The 23886-nt window shown below is 39.0% G+C and overlaps 1 non-coding gene across 1 annotated transcript; it reads left to right on the top strand.

Moving 5' to 3' along the window:
* The first annotated feature begins 20728 nt into the window (after positions 1 to 20728).
* Positions 20729 to 20835, top strand: LOC141649998 (small nucleolar RNA R71). Its single transcript, XR_012546064.1, has one exon. It is a non-coding gene; the product is annotated as a small nucleolar RNA R71 (small nucleolar RNA).
* The last annotated feature ends 3051 nt before the right edge of the window (positions 20836 to 23886 follow it).

Raw genomic sequence — 23886 nt, forward strand, 5'->3', positions numbered from 1 at the left:
CAAAAGCCAACAAAACCCTCATTTCCTCAACTTCAAGATGATGAACCTCAAAGGCAAGGCCAAGAAGTTGGTTGAATCCACCGGAAGGAAACGCAAGGGATCATCCTCCTCAATTCCGCGAGAGGTAGCGCTACCAAGGAACTTCCGTCTCTTAATGAGAGGAGGAATTAAACAACTTGAGTACTTCCAAGAGGTGCTTTTTGAATCCGATGACCACCGCAAGAACTTTGTCAAATTGCTAGGTAAGAACTATGAACCCACTCAATTCATAGATACTAGGGTGTTGGAAATCCTTAAGATAAGGTACCCTACCGAGAAGTTCTTTGATGGCCTTGGGATTGGAAAACTTTTCCATGCCTATGAGGAGACGTACCTTAGTCTCAACCTTGAATTTTTGAGTAGCTTTCGCATTGTAACGAATACTCGTACAACTGTGGGCATGGAGTTTAGGTTGTGCAACCTAGACTATAGTCTTTCCCTTGATCAATTTGCCTACATTTTTGGTCTTGAAGTGCCCACCAACTATACCGATAAACCCGATAATTTCGATGTGGAATATCTTTGGAGGGCTATTTCCGGGAGGAATTTTACCGGTTTAAAGCAATGCTACACCTTCGCCATCCAACATCCGGTGATTCGAATCACCAAGCGCTTTGTGGCCGGTACCATCAATGGGAGGTACGAACAAGAGATAGGTGTACCCTCATTGATTTAACTTTTCTTGAGTCCTATTTGAATGTTCGAGGGACGAGGCGCTATAACTTCAACACTCCCCTTGAGATACTTACTAGGTTCAATGATTTTGCTCAAGGGACCACCCAACTCAAGACCTTCGTAATGAAAGGTCTAATTACTATTTTGGCCAACAACCTTTGTCCCGGGTTCAATGCCCAAGGGACCTATACTCCTCTTGAGGGGAGAACTTTGATTGATGAGCACACCGTCTTCAACCATCACCGGTGGTGTAACTACACGCAAGACGAGAGTGTAGAATGGTACACCAAAGGATGCACCTCAATCATCCTTGAGGGTTGGAAGATACCGGGGATTGACCCAAGGTTGAGTTCATACTCGCCTCCACCAAGCTACCTCCTTGACATCCAAATTCTCGACAATCCCCCTCAAAGGGAGGAACCCCCCCGCCAACAAGTACCTCGTGGGACACCGGGAAGACCTATTTGCCCACCCTCCTATGTACCCATCCCACCATACCCTACCCCATATACCGAATTTGAATCGGCAATCCCCAATACCCCGGGCATTAATGATTTGATGGCGCTCATGAATAGAGTGGACCTCGGGGTATATGAAGGGAGGGTCGACAATTACTTGGCCCTTTATCCCCAATACTATAACATGGCTCAACAAGGGTATGTTGACCCCAATGGTCCTAAGCCCTCTTGGGCCCAACCACAACACTTGTTCCCCAATCAAGGGAACCAAGCTTGGGATCGCGACGGCGGAGGGCATTCTAGCCAAGGTGGAGGGTACTCGGGTCAAGGAGGAGAATTTGACCAAGGAGGGTATTGGGGCCAACAAAGAGGGTATGACCAAGCCGGGAGCTCTCACCAATATGGCTACCAAGATGAGGAGGATGACGAGTAAAAGAGGCCTACCTCACCACCTCCATTTGTATGATACCCATCTCTCCCTCTCTCTTTTGTATATACATTGCATTTAGTGTAGTTTTCGCATGCAATTGTATCATATTTCATTTGCATTAGCTAGTTCATATAGTATAGTTGCATTGTAATATATTTCACATGATTCATGTAGATAGTTGCATATAGATTAGAATTCATGCATAGTTACTAATGGCCAAACCTATTCATTTCTACACTAGAAATAGTGTTTAAATCGGTTTGGGGAGGTTTGATCATAGGTGACCATAGTAGATTAGAAAACATGCATCATATAGTATAGTTTAAATTGCATTCATTTGTTATATATATATCATATAGAATTGCATTTAGCTAGAACATGCATTCATTCATATCATATCATTGCATTTGTACTTTATTTCAAAAAATCAAAAATCCAAAAACATGTTTTTCTTTTTCATTCCTACTCCTACATGTACATTGAGGACAATGTCCAAAATAAAGTGGGGGATGGGAATCTATATTCCAAATGCATAAAAATTGAAAAATTTCGAAAAAATCACTAAAATATGTCTTTTAATTTCATAAAACAAAAACCCATAAAAATTTGAAAATTTGAAAAATCAAAAACATGTTCTTTAATTTAGTAGTGTAGAATTGTATATAATTGTGCTTTTGTTCTCTTCTCACATAGATACAACACTACATTTGAGGCATTAGCAAGGGAAAATGAAGACCGCTTGGTATGATCGCTCTATTCTCTATTTCCCTTCCATTTCTTTTTCATTATATGAGGAGGATGGGCTTACATGTCAAGGAGGATGTGGTGTAGGGTTGTTGCGGTTTGTGTATCTATGTGTTGTTAGGAGTTTCATTTAGTTTATATGGCATACTAGTTGGTAGAAGCATATGCATTAGGATGTTTATATGCTAGTTGCATCATGGCATGTAGTTGCATGTTAGAAAATTTTGTGAAACCGTCTACTTGGGAAGCTTGACAAGTGTATATAAGCCCTAGTAGATGCTTTTTCTTCTTAAGACTTTGTTTATTAGAATACTTGTAAAACACCCTAGGAGGTGTCATGCTAGTATCCTTTGACCCATGGATTAAGGCCTAGTCAAGAGTACCTTGTGGTGTGATAACTCCTTGGCTACCGTTTATTCCAAGGTGACCCTTGAAACCATGCATCCATCCATCCATGTTCTACCACATTTTTGTCATCAAAGGGAATGGGCACAAAAAGAAATCAATTTGAGTTCAATGAAATGAAAAGTGAAAGAAAGTTTGCAAAAAAATGCATCAAATGAAAAAAGGAGCAAAAATAGAACTCCTAAAGCTTAAAATATAAGCCACCCTCACTACATATGGGGTGACTTTGAAAATGTTCAAAAGAAATGCAAAGAAAAGTTGAAAGTTGTCAAGAGTTGAAATGACAAAAATCAAAAAGAAATGGCCAGAAAGTGTTCTCAAATGTTATATGCCACAAGAAATTGGGGGGAAAAAACAAAAATGAAAGCAAACTCCCAAAGTGAAACTCAAATATCTATCGAACCCTTAATCCATCGTATCCATTTTTGTGCATGGTAGAGAGGGGACGACCCTTCTTCTTGTCTAGGCAAGAGGGGGAATTCCGCGATCCTCCAGTGTTTCTAACACCATAGGGAGTCTATTCTTGACAAAAGCATTTAACGATTGAGGACAAAGGTACCCTAGCTCGACACAACTTGGAGGTGATTTATTGGTATCCTTCTAGGGTTAGTAGTTTGAAGAAATTGCATCTATGAAGGAGTGTGTACCCTTATATTACTTCCCTTGTAGATAATTTCTGCCACTTATATGAGGAAATTGGCTATTCTTTTGTAGATGCATCCATTACTTGATTTTGTGTGCTTAATGATTGGATGTGTCGCCATTTTGGCAAGACCCACCTTGCCTTGCAAGAAGGCATCCTACCTCATGGTTCTATTGTTGTGAGTTGAAGGGGCGGAGTGAGACCCGCTAATTGTCTCATATCGGTTATATTAGTAGGATAGTTTAAATAAAGGTCTAGTTTTTGTCACCTCTTTACTCGGGCGAGTAAAGGTTTGGTTTGGGGATATTTGATTTGAACATTATATGCGCACATTTAGTCCCCTAATTTAACTTATTTTTGCATACTATTATAACATTCTTTGGCCATTCTATCCGTCAAAACCTTCCTATTGACTTTTCTATCGCATTTCATATGATTTGTACGAAAGAAGATAATAAGGCGGAAATTCCCGTCTTTCGTGCGTATTCGGAAGCTATTTGACGATGTTTGATGGAAAAGTATGAAGAGGAAGCAAGAACTAAAGACCAATCCCACAAGAATAAAAAGGAAGTGAAGATATAGGATGCTGCCACAGAAGTCGAGCGGCTTACCCACAAGACGCCCGTCCTGAAGTGACAACCCGTGCGTCCCAGCCACAAAGACGCCCGGATTCCTCCAAAGAATCCGACCGGATTCCCACGAAGACGCCCGGGCACCACCTCAACAATCCGCCCGTCATCCTCCTTGGACGCCCGGATTCCCTTACAAAAAATTTCGTTTCTTCAAGCTTCAAGAAAGATGCCCATCCTTCCAAAAAGACTAGCGTTTCCCTGCTCTAAACTCAAAAGTGTAATTACTAATTTAGCCTTAGTTAACCTAATGAAATCCCTACTATAAATACCCCATTTGTAGTAATTAATGGGGAGATCTCTCTTAGCTAGAACAAGTCTTTCCTTAGATTCAATTAGGAGTAGATTAGAATAGATTGCTCTTTAATCTTTCCACAAATTACACATTAATCTTTCCTTAATTATTGTTCAAGTTTGTTACTTTTGGGTAATTGAAGATTATTGGGTTATTATTGGAGGATTGACAACCCTTTATCAATCAATCAAGTTCTCTTCTTTTATTCTTTGCTTTATTATTTTGGAATCTCCATAGGTATAATTCTCTTAATCCTTGCTTTAATTATTGTTAATCTTTATTACTTGTTCATCATGTTTGGCTTTGTTAGTATGATTGACAACCTTATTAACATGTTAAACTTGATCATGAGTGAGTAGTTACTTAACTAGGATAAGTGGATAATTAGGGGAAATAAACATGGGATTAATCATGCTTAATCTAATATGTTCACATGATTAAATTGCTTGCTTGTTGTGATGTCAACTTTATGCACATGTTATGTTTGATGAAATGCTAAGCCTATGAATCCTTACATTTACAACCATCTCCTATCTACTCAACTTGACTTGTAAGATATAAATCAACTCGAGTCTTGTTAGACCATGTATAGAAGTTGAATAGGAGGAAAGTAAGTCGACTTGTAGGTGTTGTACAATCTAATCGATTCGGCTCTCGGACCCAACTCTTCCTATGAACCGTAAGACATAAACCAACTCGGTTCCTCCACAACATTAATTGCTTGCAACTTTGTAAACATGTTTGTATGATCAACGCCATGAATCCCCTATGACCCCATGACATCCTAGTGCCTTTAATCATTTGTTTGCATCTTTCCTTTTATTGCTTGATTTATTTTATTGCTTTTATTAGTCTAGAACACAACTACAAACCCCATCAATTGTGACACTAGCATAAATTGAGATAGATAGACTTAGAACCCAAAGCACATCGTCCCATGGATCGACCTCGACTTACCGCTAACTAGTTGTATGTTGAGTATTATAAATGTGTTTTGATTGGGTGTGACCCGACGACACCGCATCCATGTCAGTCGTCCACTATCCAAAGTTTCTGAGTAAAAGGTGAAGGTACATATTGGGAAGCCCTTTAGTAGGACACCCAATCCCGCCCGCGGTAGCGCCCTCTACTGTTCGATCTCGGTTGGTTAAATGCAAAAGTTGATAAAATGGGTAAATGCTTGAATGCGCATCCACAAGTTTAAACCTAACATGTGAGCTTTCTATGTCGGTTGTTTATCCAAATAACAAGTAATTGTTGTCAAATTGGATTTAGTGTTGATTTGCATGCAAGACGGAAATTAAACATCCATTTACCGAGTTAGGTTTATGGTGCATAATGTGATCCATTTGTCTTAGAAAGGCGTTTTACAAATACAAAGTAAAAGGGCAGTCTTGCCATCTGATCCGTCATGTATTCGGGTTAACCGAAGTCGGGATCATCCTAGACAAGTGTTGGAAAGGAAGCAGGACCTGCATCATGCAGCCTATTGAGGCGTGAGCCATCAGGCGATGCAAAGGGGCATGTCATGGTTTGAAAACTAGAAAATAATTGGCCTGTTTAGGCGTGAGGCAGCTGACTGTCCAAAGGACGTCTTCTGACTGTTGAAAACGTTTGTAAAATGGTTTGTAAAGGGGGTGTTTGAACCCGTCTTTGTTTGAAAAGGTCGTTTTGACCGCTTTTGTGTTAATGTTGGAACGGGACTCGAATAATCATCATTGTATTTGACGATATTCGATGTCGGGTTCGGTTTATAAGCTTGACATGAATAGTTTTGACAAATGATTATGAACTAATTGTATTAAGTTCATTTCTTTGTAATTAGTCAATGTTTATCATCGTAATTGGGTTTAAAAGCGACATGGAATGTGGAACCAAGGGTGAAAATGATTTATGGTTAAAAAGTTTATCATAAAAATGATTTGAAATGGTAAAAACCGGTTGTAAAATTAAATGAAAATGGAAAGAATGAACTCAAAGATGTTGAGTTCTGACCTGGACACCTCATTGAGGCGCGAGGTACCTAGTGATGACTAGGGCCTTCTGTTTCCGGTCAAAACTCGGTTTTGGCTCATACGATCCGTATTTTGGACCATGTTATGCAAGTTTTAGCATGTTAAGGTCATACAAATAGATAAAAATACATGAAAGAAGAGGATTATTACACCCTGATACTTATATGCTAGGTTTGAGACAAGAAATCGACGGAATTGTAACAACTTGTTAGGTCGGAAAACTCGTTTGAAAACCGTTTTTGCAATGTAAAGAGTGTTTTGTTTAGTTTAGTGAGTGTGTAGTTGGTCGAGATGGTCGGTTAATTGATTTAATGCACGATGACGGTACCAAAAAAATGTGTATGGCTTGTATTTTCGATCGGTAGGTCGAAAACACGTGTCGGTTTGTGACTTAAGAAGTCGTGTCTAGAATTTTAAGGAGAAATTAGGGGGCGGACACTCGAGTACCTTCAAATGGTGGAATTTGAGGGGTATTTATAGAATATTGGGTTGTGTGCGTTTTGAGCGACGTGGCCGCATGGGCTACCTGAAGAGGCGCGAGCCATTTCGCGGGTCTTCGAGCTGTCTTGTCAGTATCACGCAATTGAAATCATGATTTGTTCTATCCTAGGTTTTGGATGGCATGATTGTAATACTTGACCATTCAAGTATACTGGGTATACTTAACATGGAAGCTTTGTGATGTTTGTTTTTTGTGTTTGACTCGGTTTGACTCGTTGTTGGAGTCAGGGTTTGAATTTTGAGTCGGTTTTTGGTTTGGTGTCGGTTTTGACTCTAGTTAGTGTCATTACGACCCCGTCGTCGTGCATTAAACACTCCAGGTACTTTCGAAAAGTTTTTGAAATGTTTTGTTTTCGAAATCGTTTTGAGTTTTCCGACGTATAGTTATACAAAACTGTCGAATAAACGTATCGATTCCTAAGCATGTAGTAGTCCGATAATCATCGGGTGTTTGTTGGGGAATCAACAGATACTAGGTATCTACAAATTGATTGCCACAACTAAGTCATGTTCTTATACTTTATATTGCAATACATGTGATAACAAGACGGTATACACTTGTTTTCATCATATATGGTTACTAAATTCCTTAAGTATCATTCTAAACGGTCGTTAAGTTTATATAGTTGTTGATAATAATTTCAAGATAGTTATGTTGAGTAATCATATTTTCGTAATGTCACATAAACAATTATTTTACTTTTCACATATATTGGTTTCGTATCGCTACGCATAATCTAATCATTTTGTATGTTATTTTATTCATTGTACCCACATGCATACATGATATAAAAGTAATGTCAAAGAGGGTTAGATTTTACTTGTTGGTTTCATCATGTGTTGATTCATCTCGTAATGTCAAGGTTAGGTGATAGTTTTCATTGTTTTTCTTGTAATATTTCTAACTCGCCTTAAAGGTGAACTTCGGGGACAAACTTCCTTTTAAGAGGAGAAGAGTAATGTCGCTAGTGAAAAATGCCTAAAATATCGTCTTTTAAGTACTTCGTTGGTAATTTAATTGTTATTTCTGTTGTATAATTCAATTGTTGTTCAAGTAATTTAAATATTTGATTAAGTAATATAATTATTGTGTGAATGATCTAAACGAGCATTGAGTAATGTAGTTGGTTGTGATAAATTTGTATAACGTTGTATGTTGTTAGATTCGTCTGGTAAAATGGAAGTGATAGTTTGTGTTTGTGTATCTTTTAACTGTTAGCATGCGAGTGATGGCTTGGAAGAGGAGTTGTGTTTGATGGTCATATTCGTGGAAGTAGATGATGATAAGTTGTCGGCATGGGAAGTGAGTGGTATGTTGGGTATGGCTATAAGAGTTCTCCTCAAGTTAAGTTGTGTTAGTTGCCTTGGCTTACCATACACCTTAGGTTGCGGGAGATGATGAGTTGAACTTCGGGTATGATGTTCTTTTTAAGGGGGGAAGACTGTAATACCCACCCCGTTAGGGACCCGTTGACTAGTAGTTTACTGACCTTAGCCATATGGTAGACCTTTGAGAACCTTTCATACAAACGAACTTAGCACTTGGTGACCTTTAGATGTGAGGAACTCGATCTAGCTAAGGCTACTCAATCGAGTAGTCTAGTAACTCGATCGAGTAGAGGCCACTCGATCGAGTTAGTCCCATACTCGATCGAGTACGACGGTTTGAGCGGTAAGTTATAAATCGTGAGGTCGTAAACCCCAAATCAGTTTTTCAATTCTTTTCTTCCTAAACCTAATCGACGACACTTCTCTCATTCACCCACCTTCAACCTTGAGATTTCATTTTCACTTGGAGACACCATGGGGATGGATACTTGAGTCGGGTAGCGGTCTTGTCGCCGGAATGCCGAGTATAGGTAAGTCGTCATCTATCATCATACCAAGATTTTTTATGGTTATGGTTATGGTTGTTAGTAATAGGGTTTTCCCAACCGTTTTGATAAGTGTCTATGGTGGTTGCGTTGTCTTCATACGATTGTATGCGGTGTTTATGGTGATTGCTAAAGGTAGGTTTTCCTACTCAGTACTGGCGATTGTTTGTCTTGTGTGATGTATGGTATCATTGATTGTGATTGTGATGTTGTGTTTGTATACGGGGTGCGTCCTTGGCTAAGTGGAGTCATCTCGGTAATGGCTTCACGCCCATGATTTTCCCCTTGTGGTTCCAACCACAAGGGGGATGTGCACATTAATGGACATGGGTTATTTGCTCGATGGAGATGAGCGGGGCTTAGGTGGGAACGAATACGGTGCCCCACTAGCGGTGTGGAATATATGTTGCGATGGATATTCTGGCAGGACTTTACCTTCGGGTTAGTCAGATATTGATGGTTGATTGGAGTTGGGGATGGTTGTGTGTATGTTGTATCTTGTGTTGTCTATTGTTCTTCAGTTACTGACCTTGTGTGGTGTTGTTGTCTTTCTTCCTGTTATGTGTCTGTCGTGATCCATTATGGTGAGCAGTCAGTCTTAGCAGGTGCTGATATGTGGAGTTTAGCTGGGTGCTCTGGAGGGACGAGTCTATCACTGAGTCATGGCATGGATAGTATCACCGTATTTGATAGTTGTGGTTATCAGTTGTATCTTTTCTTTTTGTTGAGTTAAACTTGTAACAAACTTAATTGTTCTCTTATTGACGTTATGATAGTTAATATTCCTCGGGTAACCGAGATGATAATGCCCTTATCTGCTAGGGAAGGTCTTGGTAAGGCTCCTTGGTAGATGGGGGTGTTACAATGTGCTTTGGTTGTATTGACATGCTACACTTTGAGCTTGTTCGAACTCAAGCTATTCCGAATGATCCTAAATGGATACCATCTTATCAGCGCCGGACAACAAAAAGGGTTATAGGTCTGGAGAATGTGGGTCCCAACAAAGGATATAAGGGAATGCAATCCCTTGGATTTGTCAGGAAGCCTCTCAGTGATTTGAAGAGTCAAATGAATATTCCTGAAGGACGTGGTGTTCTTGTCATTAAGAGTTAAAAGAAGAAGCATGCTAAGGCGCTGGCAGCAAACGCTAGGGCTAATGTGGAAATGCAGCTAATGCAAGAAGCCATGGTAGCAGATATCAGGATCCAAGACCAGGAGGTCACAAAGAAAAAGGAGGAGGATACTATTATTGAAGCTTGTGTCAATGCCATCGATAAATTGAGTGATCAGGTGATGGGCGCTGATAAGGAAAACGAGGATTTAGGAGATTTCTTTGACTCTGAGTTGTACTTATTGGTGACTAATGCTGCCAAAGGAATTCAGCGCAAAAGGAGCATTGTCTGTAAGCTCAGAATCGCCAGGATCAAGTATCCCTAATTGTTTAATTGCAAGTAATTTTATTCATAATGACGCTCTTGACAGAGATTTGACCAACCAGGAGGTAAATGGGATTATTAAGGCTTTGTTCATAAGACAGGGTGTGGATAATGAACATTGTAAACCTTTATATATTAAAGTCAAATTAGAAAATCGTGTGTTTAGTAGAGTCTTAATTGATAATGGGGCTATTTATAACATTGTCCTAATTGTTATTCTTCAGTTAATTGGAAAAATAGAAAAGGATATAACTCCTTGTAAAGTGCCAGTGACTAGCTTCGTTGGAACCACATAATGTTGCGAGAGAACAATATCACTAGCGATTAAAGTAAGGTCGTGTACAAAAACGACGCCTTTTCACGTGGTTAGAAGCATAACTACCTATAATGTTTTGTTGGGGAGGAGTTGGTTGCATAAAACTTACACTATTCCTTCCTCATGCATCAATTATTGGTTATGTGGAATGGTAGAAAGTATGAAATCATTTATGCTGACATTCCTACTGTTGAAGTAAATGCCACTAACTTGGATAATGATTCTAAGGAACAGGTGTCAGATCCGCGGGTGGAAGCGCTTGATCAATGGCAAATAGTAGATATTGAAGAGCATAATCTCTTCGACAAAATTAAAGAAATTCGCATAGAAGAATTAGAGGACATTCCCGAAGAAGGTCCAGTAGTAGCAGTAGCAGACGCTCACGAATTGAGCCTATTCCCTTTTAATTACTAGAATGTAGTAATTGCTATGTATTTTCTTTTTCTACAAGTATTATAATGACTTTTGAATTCAATAAGAATTATAATTTAGAAAATAATGATTTTTCTATAGAAACAGTTGATGAATTATGTCCAAATAAAAATGGAAATGGTAGTAAAGATCCAACATTGACATGGGTAGAAAGACCATGGGTAAAAAATGATTATATTAGAAAGGAATTACAAGATCCTCTAGAGGGAGTGAATTTGGGAACCGAAGGAGCGCCCATGTCCACATATATGAGTCAAAATTTATCTTATGATGAAAAATAGGCAATGAAAACAATTCTGTTTGATTATAGAGATTGTTTCGCTTGCTGGGAGCGTCATGAAATGCCAGGCGTTGATCTGAGTATTGCTAGACATCGCTTACCGATTAAACCCGGTTCCAAACCAGTAATTCAACAACCTAGAAGAATGTCGTCAGAAATCATTCAGGCTGTAAAGGATGAGGTTGACAAACTCTTAAAAGCATTTATCCGTCCCGTAAAATACATGGAGCGGATTGCAAATATTGTTCCAGTCATTAAGAAAAATGGGAAGATTGCGGTATGCATTGATTTTCGAGATCTAAATAAGGCTACTCCTAAATATGAATATTCCATGCCTTTGGCTGATGTACACATTGATGCTACCAAAAGGCATAGATATCTGACCTTCATGGATGGATATGTTGGGTATTATCAGATAAAGATTGAAGAAAAAGACTGTTATAAGGCAGTGTTAAGGTGTCCTGGTTCTTTGGAAACGTTCAAATGGGAAGTTATGCCATTCGGTCTAAAGAATGCAGGCGCTACGTATCAACGGACTATGAATTGTGTTTTTCACGATTTAATATAGGATTCAACGGCCATCTATATTGATGATGTCGTTGTCAACTCCAACAAGTTTGATAAATATTTGTTTCATCTTAGACAGGCATTTGAAAGGATAAGAAAGTTTAATCTTAAAATGTATCCTTTGGAGTGCGATTTGGTGTCAGCGCTGAAAATTTCCTTGGTCTTTTTATTCACCGGCGAGGAATTGAAATTGACAAGAATAAGGCAAAAGCAGTAATAAATGCTAAACCGCCTTCTAATAAAACGGAATTGCGGCGTTTCTTGGGGAAGTCAATTATGTTAGACGATTTATTGCCAATTAAGCTGTAAAAACTAAAAATTTTCTCTGCTGCTACGATTAAAAAAGGAAGATGCTTTTGTTTGGAATAAGAGCCATAAGGAAGCGTTTGATCAGGTTAAGAAATATTTGATTAATCTGCCTGTTTTGATTTCTCCAAAAGTAGGCAAGATGCTTAGGCTTTATTTGTCGGCCGCTGACCAGTCAATTGGTTGCATGTTTTCTGAGGAAAATAAGCAAGGCTTTGAACAAGTGGTGTTTTATTTAAGCCGCGTAGTCGTGTTCCCTCGATGGGGTTTAGTTTTCGGTACTTGTCATTAGGAGCACCTAGACCAAAACACAATTTAAAACTTCACAAACAACTCTACAATTAGTAAAGAGACAAGTAAAGGTCGGATCCCAAGAGACGGGAATTGAGATGATATTTTCTATTGTAACTAGTGATGTCTAAGGGTGTCACAAATTGGGGTTTAAAGTAGAAGATCACTAAACTAAAAAGCAATGAAAGTAAACAAGCAAGATGAATTTAAAGGGATGTAAACAATTGATAAAAAGCACTAGGGTGTCATGGGGTCATAGGGGATTCCTGGTAATTGATCATACAAACATATTCTCAAATTATAAGCAAGCAATTATTGTTGTGATGGATCGAGTTGGTTTATATCTTACAATCCTAGGAAAGTTTGGGTCCCGGAGCCAAATCAATTAGATTGTACAACACCTACAAGTCAACTTAATCTTCCCTACTCAACTATATTCATGGTCTAATGAGACTCGAGTTGGTTTATGTCTTAAAAGTCTCATTGAAAAGATAGGTGATGGGCAAAAAATGTAAGGATTCATAGGCTCACATTTCATCAAACATAACATGTGCATAAGTTGAGATCACAACAAGCAAGCAAATAAACTATGAAAACATATTAATTTAAGCATGAATCATCCCCCATGTTGGTTTCCCCTAATTACCCATTAACCCTAGCTAAGGAAACTACTCACTCATTATCATGTTGAACATGCTAGCAAGGTCGTCAATCATACCAACAAAGTGAAACATAATGAATAAATGAAGATAATTAACAATAATTAAACAGGGATTAAGAGAATTATACCTACTAATGATTCCAATAATAAAGCAAAGAATAATAGAAGTACTTGATGATAGATTGGAAGGTTGTCAATCTCCCAATAATAACCCAAATAGTCTTCAATTACCCAAAGCAAAGGATGAACAAGAGAGAGATTAAGGAAATGAAACTTGTATTAAAACTTGAATAAATGTTGATTACAAGATTAAAGAGAGATTTGATTGATATTAACTACACTAAAGATTGCTAAGAAGAACATGCTCTTCTAATTAGACTAATGGGGTATTTATAGTGGGGATTAGTTGCATAAATTAGGGTTTACTAAGGGCTTAAATGACGATTAAGTCCTTGAGGAATCGCCGGTCTCTAGGGAGACTCCGGTCTCGTTTTTGCCGGTCTTAGAAATAGATGCGCATCCTTCCTTGAAGCTTGTAGTAGACGAAATGGCTGTAAGGGAATCCGGGCGTCTTAGGCACGGGACGGGCGGATTTGGGTGTTTCTAGACGGGCGTCCAGAAGGGGAAGACGGGCGGATTCTGGGCGTTTTGGACGGGCGTCTTGGGGACTATCCGCCCGGATTGTCTTACAGTTTCTTTCCTTCTTCTTTTCTTCCATTTTCTTCATAAAATGCTTGGGGATTTCCTCGGGGATGCAAGGATCTTTTCTCATCATTGCCCATCTACTATAGTATGTACAAAGGCCTTCTAATCTTGTCTTCTGTTTGATACTTGGTCATTGAATTCAATCAATTTAGCCTCATTTTGCCATGAAAATGCAAGGTTTGCACTCCTTTCCTACCAAGGACACAAAACCTCAAAGAATATGCAAAACAAAGGACTAAAGACAATAAATGACCCAAATATGCACTAAAAAGCATGGGAACAAGGCTAATTCGGGGACTAAATATGCTCTAATTATGGTCACATCAAATATCCCCAAACCGAACCTTTGCTCGTCCCGAGTAAAGAGGTGACAAAGACTAGGACCATTATTTAAACTAACCTAATAACATAGCCGATATGAGATAATTAGCGAGTCTTACTTCGCCCCTTCAACTCACAACAAGACAACCATGAGGTAGGATGCCTTCATGCAAGGCAAGGTGAGTCTTGCCATAACGGCGACACATCCAAACATTAAGCACACAAAATAAAGTAATGGATGCATCTACAATAGAATAGCCACTTTCCTCATCTAAGTGGCGAAAATTATCTACAAGGGAAGCAATTCAAGGGTACACACTCCTTCATAGATGCAATTTCTTCAAACTACTAAGCCTAGAAGGATACCAAAAAATCATCTCCAAGTTGTGTCAAGCTAGGGTACCTTTGTCCTCAATCGTTAAATGTTTTTGTCAAGAATAGACTCCCTATGGTGTTAGAAACACTGGAGGATCGCGGAATTCCCCCTCTTGCCTAGACAAGAAGAAGGGTCGTCGCCTCTCTACCATGCGCAAAAATGGATACGATGGATAAAGGGATCGTTAGATATTTGAGTTTCACTTTGGGAGTTTTCTTTGTTGTTTTTGTTTTCTCCCCAATTTCTTGTGGCATATAACATTTGAGAACACTCTCTTGCCATTTCTTTTGATTTTTGGCATTTCAATACTTGACAACTTTCAACATTTCTTTGCATTTCTTTTGAACATTTTCAAAGTCACCCCATATGTAGTGAGGGTGCCTTATATTTGAAACTTTAGGAGTCTATTTTTGCTCCTCTTTTCATTTGATGCAATTTGAAAACTTTCTTTGACTTTTCATTTCATTGAACTCAAATTGATTTCTTTTTGTGCCCATTCCCTTTGATGACAAAAATGTGGTAGAACATGGATGATGGACGCATGGTTTCAAGGGTTACCTTGGAATAACGGTAGCCAAGGAGTTATCACACCACAAGGTACTCTTGACTAGGCCTTAATCCATGGGTCAAAGGATACTAGCATGACACATCCTAGGGTGTTTTACAAGTATTCTAAAAGCAAAGTCTTAAGAAGAAAAAGCATATACTAGGGCCTATATACACTTGTCAAGCTTCCCAAGTAGACGGTTTCGCAAAAAATTTCTAACATGCAAACTACATGCCATGATGCAACTAACATATATACATCCTAATGCAAATGATTCTACCAACTAATATGCCAAATAAACTAGATGCAAGTCCTAAATTCACATTGTTATACCGCATCAATCAAAATAAAGCCATATAGTCATTAACATAAAGAGAAAAAAGGAGATTGGAAAGATCATACCATGCGGTCTTCAATATCCTCAAGTCTCGGATGTGGCGTAGTCAATCAATGTGAACAAGGATAGAGAAAACACAATATATATACAACAATATATACAATTCTACACTACAAAGGAAATGAACTTGTTTTTGGATTTTTAATTTTTTTCAAATTTTTGATTTTTTTCAAAACTTTTTTATTTTTTTGAATTTTTGAATAAAAGTTAAGTTATAATTTCCCATCCCCACACTAATATGGGCATTGTCCTCAATGGCCAAAATGATGGGAAATTATGCAAGCATGATGCATGAATTCTACACTAAATGCAAGCTATACTAATCTACACTACATGATGCATGGGTTTTTTTGTTTATGACGGAGAGCGTAATTTAGATTACCTACCGTTGCGTATGCATGTACTTCCCCAAACCGAGATAGACATTATTTCTAATGTCCTAAAAGTTGGGGTAGTTCATGCACACAAGATGCAATGCATGAAACTAAATTTGTCATTTTGGATTTTCAAAAGTGGGAACAATAAAATAAGAACACCTCAATGGGGCCGAGGTGTTAGTCATCTATGTTGCTAGGACTCTCCAACCATGATCAAGATAAAATAAATAAAACAAAGAAAGAAGTAGACAAACCTCAAGAGGGTAGGAGCCTCCAAAGTTTGCTAGTCTTCCACCATATCATCATTGTCATCATCTTCCCCAATAGAAGTGGACTCATCACCACTTCCCTCTTCACTTCCTTGCTCACTTCCTTCATCACCTTCTTCATTATCTTCATTAGCCTCCTTTTCTTCATTAACCTCTTCAACAATGCCCTCATCATCAACAACCTCATCACCGACAACCTCATCGTCACCCGGTCTCTCATCCTTAGACGCACTTGGAAAGAAGACTTCCATATCCGCCCAACTAGGCAAAGGACATGAAGGATCAAGTAGTCCTTGCCTAGATAAATGAAGGAGGGGTGGATATTGGGCTAAGTATGCATCTTCCCGATCCTTATAAGCTTGTTTGTGCATCTCTTGCATAAGTAGAGTCATGTAGTCATTGCCCACTTCAACACCTTCGGGCTTGAACTCTTGATATTTGCATGGGTAGGGTGGTGTGACAATAGAGGAGGAGGGCATTTCAATTTCACCCCTTTGTTGACGGATGATGTATTTGGCTTCCTTTGAGAGGGGAAGAAGGTAGTTTGTTCTATGAACACTCAAGCGGCATATCTTGGAAGGCAAAGTAAAAGACCTAGCATCATTGGTGAGCCACCCATATTTGGTGTCAAGAGGATTATGCTTGACCCACTTGTACTTGTTAATCATGGCATCCATGTCAATGAGATGACCCCCTCTTTTTGCCACATACTTGCTATCCTTGTTGAAATTCGGATCAAAGTACTTAGCCAAAAGAGTGACTAGACCTCCATTTACGATAAAAGCGGTGCCTTCCTTTCCACAATCAACATTGAGCCATCTTTCCACCAAAAGCCTTAGAGCATTGTAAGGCTTGGTGAATTCCCTTCCAATATTTAAGGCCGACTCAAGTAGAACACAATCGAGCTTGGTAAAGTGGTTAGTGTCTTTTCTTGCAATGATAGTATTCCCGATGACCTTGTGCCACACTCTAATGCCCGGATGGTGGACTAAAAGGGCGCGACAAGCATGATAGTTCTCAAATTTCTTCCCGGAAATCGCCTCCCAAAGAGGAGCGGGGTCATATTTTTCGGGCTTCTTGTAATAACGAGGTGTATCACTAAGACCTAATGCTTTACTCAAAACATCAAAGGTGATGCGCCTATTCACATTGGCAAGGCGAAACTCGATGTACTCTCTAGTCTCTACCTTAGTCACTTTTAATGAACTCAAGAATTCCAAGGTAAGGGAGGGGTATGTCAATTCTCTTGTAGTAAACAATTTTCCCAACCCCATTGCTTCAAAGAAGGCTTTTGTTTGCTCAAGGACACCCAATTTGTTCAAGGCATCTTCACATATGAATTTGGTGGGTAGAAAGGATTTCCTAGCATACTTGGCAAATGTATCCCTATGGGAGTTAGAAATGAAAATTACCTCCGGATAGTTTGATAATTGAGCAATTTCATGTGTTGATGATGTTGTTGCTTCCAAGGGAGGATTTTGTTGTTGTTGAACTTCCAAGTTTGCACTAGCAACCATCATAGCCAATGAGGCTTTCTTTGCTTGAAGGCATTGTTGCCTTGTTGAAAGTGCCTTTGCCTTAAGTGCCTTTGTTGATCCTTTTGTTCTTGCCATTGATGATTATACCAAGAAAAGATTGAAAATCTTCAATTTCCAAGTATACCCAAATCGATTTTAAGATGAAAGGCTTTGTCTTTGTATTTCAAAAATCGAATCAAAGGTTGAAGATTTTGGTGCTTGGATTGATTATTGTTGGAAAAGGAGTGATTAATTGTTGTTGAAAGGAAGTTTGGATTTGATTTTGTGGAATTTGGTTGAGGAAATCTTGTTTTGGTGGTGGAGAGGATGAGGGTTTTTGGGTTTTGGTAGTTTTTTGAATGAATGAATGAAGAAATGAATGTGGGAGGGGGTATTTAAAACACCCGAAATTTTCGAAACTGTAGGGGAAGATGGGCGTTTTTCCTTCGGGACGCTCGGATTCTGCCTATTCTGGGTTCAGGAATTCTCGCCTAAAGACGGGCGTCTTTCAGCTGGGACGCTCGGATTCTTCGACTGTGGGACGAGCGGATTCTTTCAAAGACGGGCGGATTTTGTTACAACAGGTTTTCTTATTTTGCACTGGCAAAAAGACGGGCGTCTTTCTGCAAAGACGAGCGGATTCTTCAAGACGAGCGTCTTCTCTGCTGGGACGCTCGGATTCTTCAACAGTCCCAAATTTTCTATTTTGCAGTTAAATTGGACGGAAGGATTCTGCCAAAGACGCTCGGATTCCCTAAAGATGAGCGGATTCCCCTTAAGGACGCTTGGATTCTCCCTGGTCTACCCGGATTCAGTTCCATCCGTGCACTTGCATGTCCCGTGTCATTTTTCATTCTTCAAATCTCGTGTTCCTCATTGTAGGGGCACTACTAAGGCATGAATAGCCTAGGCAATTGCTATCCCCACACTAAGCTAAAGTACTACACATCAATTAAAATCATTATTCCCTCCCTCACTTCTCTCAAAAATGATAATTACCTTGATCAAAGCATAAAAATCCAAAAATGACAAAAAAGCAATGTAAGAATTAAAATGCGAGTTAGAAATATTTACAAATGGTGGTTTAGGGAGGACTCCACCAAACTCTCATCCTTAGTGAGATGTCATGGGGGCATGTCCAAGGTGTTGTTGATGTTGCTCAACACCTTGAAAAAGTAGCCAAAAGCTTGTTCATTGTCATGATAAAGATCTTCAATAGACCTTTTCTCTTGTTGTCCTTCATGTTGGTATTTATGGATAGCATTACCAATATAGGGATTGAAAATCCCTTCAAACTCATTGTCCCAAAGACCACAAACTTCATCTACTTGATCACTAAAGATCTCTTGAGTTGATAGAGACAACTCTCCCACTTTCTTGTCTTGGCCAAGGAGTCCATCATCTTCATTGCTTGACTTTGGTGAGCTTTTCAAGCTCTCTTTGTTACAATTCACTTGCTCTTTGAATGGAGCATCATCAATTTTCTTTTTCCATTGTTATTCCGACTTCTTTCTGTCATCCTTCCGGCTATAATGATCAACCATAAAGCATGGTTCATGCAAACGGGGAGCTCTCATGGTCTTGTCAAGATTGAAAGTTATGCTCTCATCTCCCACTTCTAGAGTGAGCTCTCCATGCTTCACATCAATCACCGCACCCGCGGTGTGCAAGAAAGGTCTTCCTAGAATTATCGGAATATTGGAGTCTTCTTCCATATCAACAATGACAAAGTTCACCGGGATTAAAAATTTCCCAACTCTTACGGGAACATCTTCCCATATCCTTAATGGTGTCTTTGTCGATCTATCGGCCATTTGGAGTGTGATATTGGTGCATTTAAGCTCTCCCATCCCTAACCTTTTACTCACCGAGTACGGCATAACACTCACACGGCCCCTAGATCACATAAGGCTTTGTTGATCGTGGTGTCGCCAATGGTACACGGTATTGAGAAGCTTCCCGGATCTTTAAGTTTTGGAGGTGAACTCCCTTGAAGTATTGCACTACTCACCTTAGTGAAGGCGATAGTCTCAAGCTTCCGAATCGACTTCTTCTTTGTAAGGATGTCTTTCATGTATTTTGCATAGGCCGGCACGTGATTAATTAATTCCGTGAAAGGAATCGAGACTTCCAAATTCTTCACAATGTCCATAAATTTTCCAAGTTGGTCATCAAATTTGGGCTTGGCTTGACGACTCGGAAAAGGAAGTCTAATCACAATGAGCTCCTTCTCCTTGACCTTGTCTTCATTTTTCTTTGAAACTTCTTCTTTTGATGGTTCTCCATCCTTGGAGTTTTGCACACTTTCTTCTTTGTCACTAGTTTCCACAACTTCATCCTCAACTTGCTTCTTTGGTGCTTCATACCTTGTACCACTCCTCAAGTGAATGGCACTAACCGTTTCATGTCTTGGGGGATTACTTTGAGGTGGTAATTGCCTCTTTTGTCTTTGTGAGTTTGAAGATGCTAGTTTAGTCAATTGGGTTTCCAACATTTTGGTGTGGGCTAGGATGTTGTTGATGGTGATTTCCTTTGCTTGACTATCCTTTTGCATTTGAGTGAAAACTCTTGTTGATTCTTTTGCATTTGGAGGACCGCTTTTTGAACATCAAAACCTTGGTCATTTTGTTGATTGTATGGAGTTTGATTTTGGTAACCTTCGTTTTGGTTGTAAAAGGGTCTTTGTTTTTGGTTTCTCGTGGGAGGTGGGGTGTATCTTGGTTGAGGGTTTTGAACATTTTGGCTTTTGTATGAGAGATTTGGATGGAATTTGGTGTTTTCATTGTAATAGTTTGAATAAGGGGTACCACTCTTATATTTGTTCCCCTACATTCACTTTGGTCATATCCCAAAGTTCCACAATTCTCACATATCCCACTTGGGATTGATGAAGATGTCGTCATGGCATTAACATGATGCTTTGGTGATTTTGAGGCTTCTTCAAGTCTAGCCATAGATTTTTCAAACTTCAAATTGATGGTATCAATGTGAGCACTAAGTTGAGCACCTAATTGAGTAATAGAGTCCACTTCATGTTTTCCTCCTCTAGTAGCCTTGCGAGGTCTACTATATTGTGAGTTATGGACCGCCATTTCCTCAATTTTGTTCCAAGTTTGATTGTCATCAACTTCGGTGAACATTCCTTTTGATCCCATATTGAGAACGTTCCTTGAGTCTTCATAAAGACCGTTCCAAAATTGTTGTACCAAGAACCACTCGCTAAGTCCATGATGAGGACATGAGCGACAAATTCCTTTGAATCGCTCCCAATCTTCTTACAAAGATTCTTCATCTCTTTGCTTAAAGCCCATAATTTGAGCTCTTAGCATGTTAGTCTTTTCCGGTGGATAGAACTTTTTGTAGAAAGCTAGAGCCAACTTCTTCCAAGAATCAATTCCGAGAGTAGCCTTATCAAGGCCTTTCAACCATTGTTTCGCTGTGCCAATTAGAGAAAAAGAAAATAAGACCCATCGAATTTGGTCTTGAGTTACACCTGTTTGAGATATCGCATCACAATAGTCGCAAAAAGCCTCCATATGAGAGTGAGGGTATTCACTAGGCATCCCCCCAAATTGGCTTCTTTCGACTAATTGGATAAATGCGGATTTGGCAATGAAATTTCCGGTTAAGTGTTGTGGTGTGGGAGTACCATTTGGTAGGTTCTCCTCGGTTGGTACGGAATGTGATGAAAATTTAAGCATTGTGGGTTGATTTTGTGTTGGGTTCTCCTCACCTTCCCTTGCAAAAGGGTTGATGAACTCAATAGTATTTGGTTGAATATCTACAACCTCACCAATACCTCTCAAAGTTCTCTTAGCAAGTCTTCTATTGTTTGTCAAAGTCCTTTTAATTTCGTGATCAAAGGGTAACAAGTTACCTTGTGATCTTCTAGACATGCAAAATATCAAACAACTCGAAAATAATTAGAACAAACCTTGAGGAGTTTTACTTCCCCAAGGCAAAGAAAGACACTACTAATAACAATACAAGAAAATCTAAATCAAGTTAACACCGTCCCCGGCAACGGCGCCATTTTTGGTCGTGTTCCCTCGAAGGGGTTTAGTTTTCGGTACTTGTCGTTAGGAGCACCTAGACCAAAACACAATTTATAACTTCACAAACAACTCTACAATTAGTAAAGAGGCAAGTAAAGGTCGGATCCCAAGGGACGGGAATTGAGATGAGATTTTCTATTGCAACTAGTGATGTCTAAGGGTGTCACAAATTGGGGTTTGAAGTAGAAGATCACTAAACTAAATAGCAATGAAAGTAAACAAGCAAGATGAATTAAAAGGGATGTAAACAATTGATAAAAAGCACTAGGGTGTCATGGGGTCATAAGGGATTCATGGGAATTGATCATACAAACATATTCTCAAATTATAATCAAGCAATTATTGTTGTGATGGATTGAGTTGGTTTATATCTTACAATCCTAGGAAAGTTTGGGTCCCGGAGCCGAATCGATTAGATTGTACAACACCTACAAGTCGACTTAATCTTCCCTACTCAACTATATGCATGGTCTAATGAGACTCGAGTTGGTTTATGTCTTACAAGTCTCATTGAAAAGATAGGTGATGGGTAAAAAAATGCAAGGATTCATAGGCTCACATTTCATCAAACATAACATGTGCATAAGTTGAGATCACAACAAGCAAGCAAATAAACTATGAAAACATATTAATTTAAGCATGAATCATCCCCCATGTTGGTTTCCCCTAATTACCCATTAACCCTAGCTAAGGAAACTACTCACTCATTATCATATTGAACATGCTAGCAAGGTCGTCAATCATACCAACAAAGTGAAACATGATGAATAAATGAAGATAATTAACAATAATTAAAGAGGGATTAAGAGAATTATACCTACTAATGATTCCAATAATAAAGCAAAGAATAATAGAAGTACTTGATGATAGATTGAAAGGTTGTCAATCTCTCAATAATAACTCAAATAGTCTTCAATTACCCAAAACAAAGGATGAACAAGAGAGAGATTAAGGAAATGAAACTTGTATTAAAACTTGAATAAATGTTGATTACAAGATTAAAGAGAGATTTGATTGATATTAACTACACTAAAGATTGCTAAGAAGAACATGCTCTTCTAATTAGACTAATGGGGTACTTATAGTGGGGATTAGTTGCATAAATTAGGGTTTACTAAGGGCTTAAATGACGATTAAGTCCTTAAGGAATCGTCGGTCTCTAGGGAGACTCCGGTCTCCTTTTCGCCGGTCTTAGAAAAAGATGTGCATCCTTCCTTGAAGCTTGTAGAAGATGAAATGGATGTAAGGGAATCCGGGCGTCTTATGCACGGGACGGGCAGATTTGGGTGTTTCTGGACGGGCGTCCGGAAGGGGAAGACGGGCGGATTCTGGGCGTTTTGGACGGGCGTCTTGGGGACAATCCGCCCGGATTGTCTTACAGTTTCTTTCCTTCTTCTTTTCTTCCATTTTCTTCATAAAATCCTTGGGGATTTCCTCGGGGATGCAAGGATCTTTTCTCATCATTGCCCATCTACTATAGTATGTACAAAGGCCTTCTAATCTTGTCTTCTCTTTGATGCTTGGTCATTTAATTCAATCATTTAGCCTCATTTTGCCATGAAAATGTAAGGTTTGCACTCCTTTCCTACCAAGGACGCAAAACCTCAAAGAATATGCAAAACAAAGGACTAAAGACAATAAATGACCCAAATATGCACTAAAAAGCATGGGAACAAGGCTAATTCGGGGACTAAATATGCTCTAATTATGGTCACATCACCGCGTTCTCGAAGAAACGGAGCAGCTGATGAGTCATAATTATATGCATATTTATGCCTCCCCTTAGTTACTTTTGATACGGTTTCGTGCTAATTTATATTAACTACATGCCTTTTATGTTAGAATGTTGTTACTTCCGCTATTTGATGTTTAATGCAAGAATGATGTATTTGAGGAGCAAAGGGATGAAATGAGCATTGTGGAGTAGGCATGAAGGAAAACACGAAGCATGGTACGAGAATCTAGAAGAATAAAGGAAGAGAAGTTAAGAACACAACACGAAGAAAAGAGCTGAGACAGAGAGAATGCTCGATCAATCCCAGACAGGCTCGATCGAGGAAGTAGTGTACTCGATCGAGTACACCCAGGCTCGATCGAGTACACACTATTTTGGCAGTTTTCCGCAATTTCCTTAAGTCGGTTATATTTTACTATAAATACCTAATTTATACCCAATGTTTATTTACGCTTTATCTTACCTATCTACGTATATTTACCCTAGAAAACTCTCTAAAAACTCTTAGTTTAGTTTTATTTCTATTACTTTCGGATCTACAATTCATTCTACCTTAATTTGCTACGGTATTACTAATCTTTCTTCAATAG

This window comes from Silene latifolia, chromosome 3 (assembly GCF_048544455.1).
Source record: "Silene latifolia isolate original U9 population chromosome 3, ASM4854445v1, whole genome shotgun sequence".
Lineage (NCBI taxonomy): Eukaryota > Viridiplantae > Streptophyta > Magnoliopsida > Caryophyllales > Caryophyllaceae > Silene > Silene latifolia.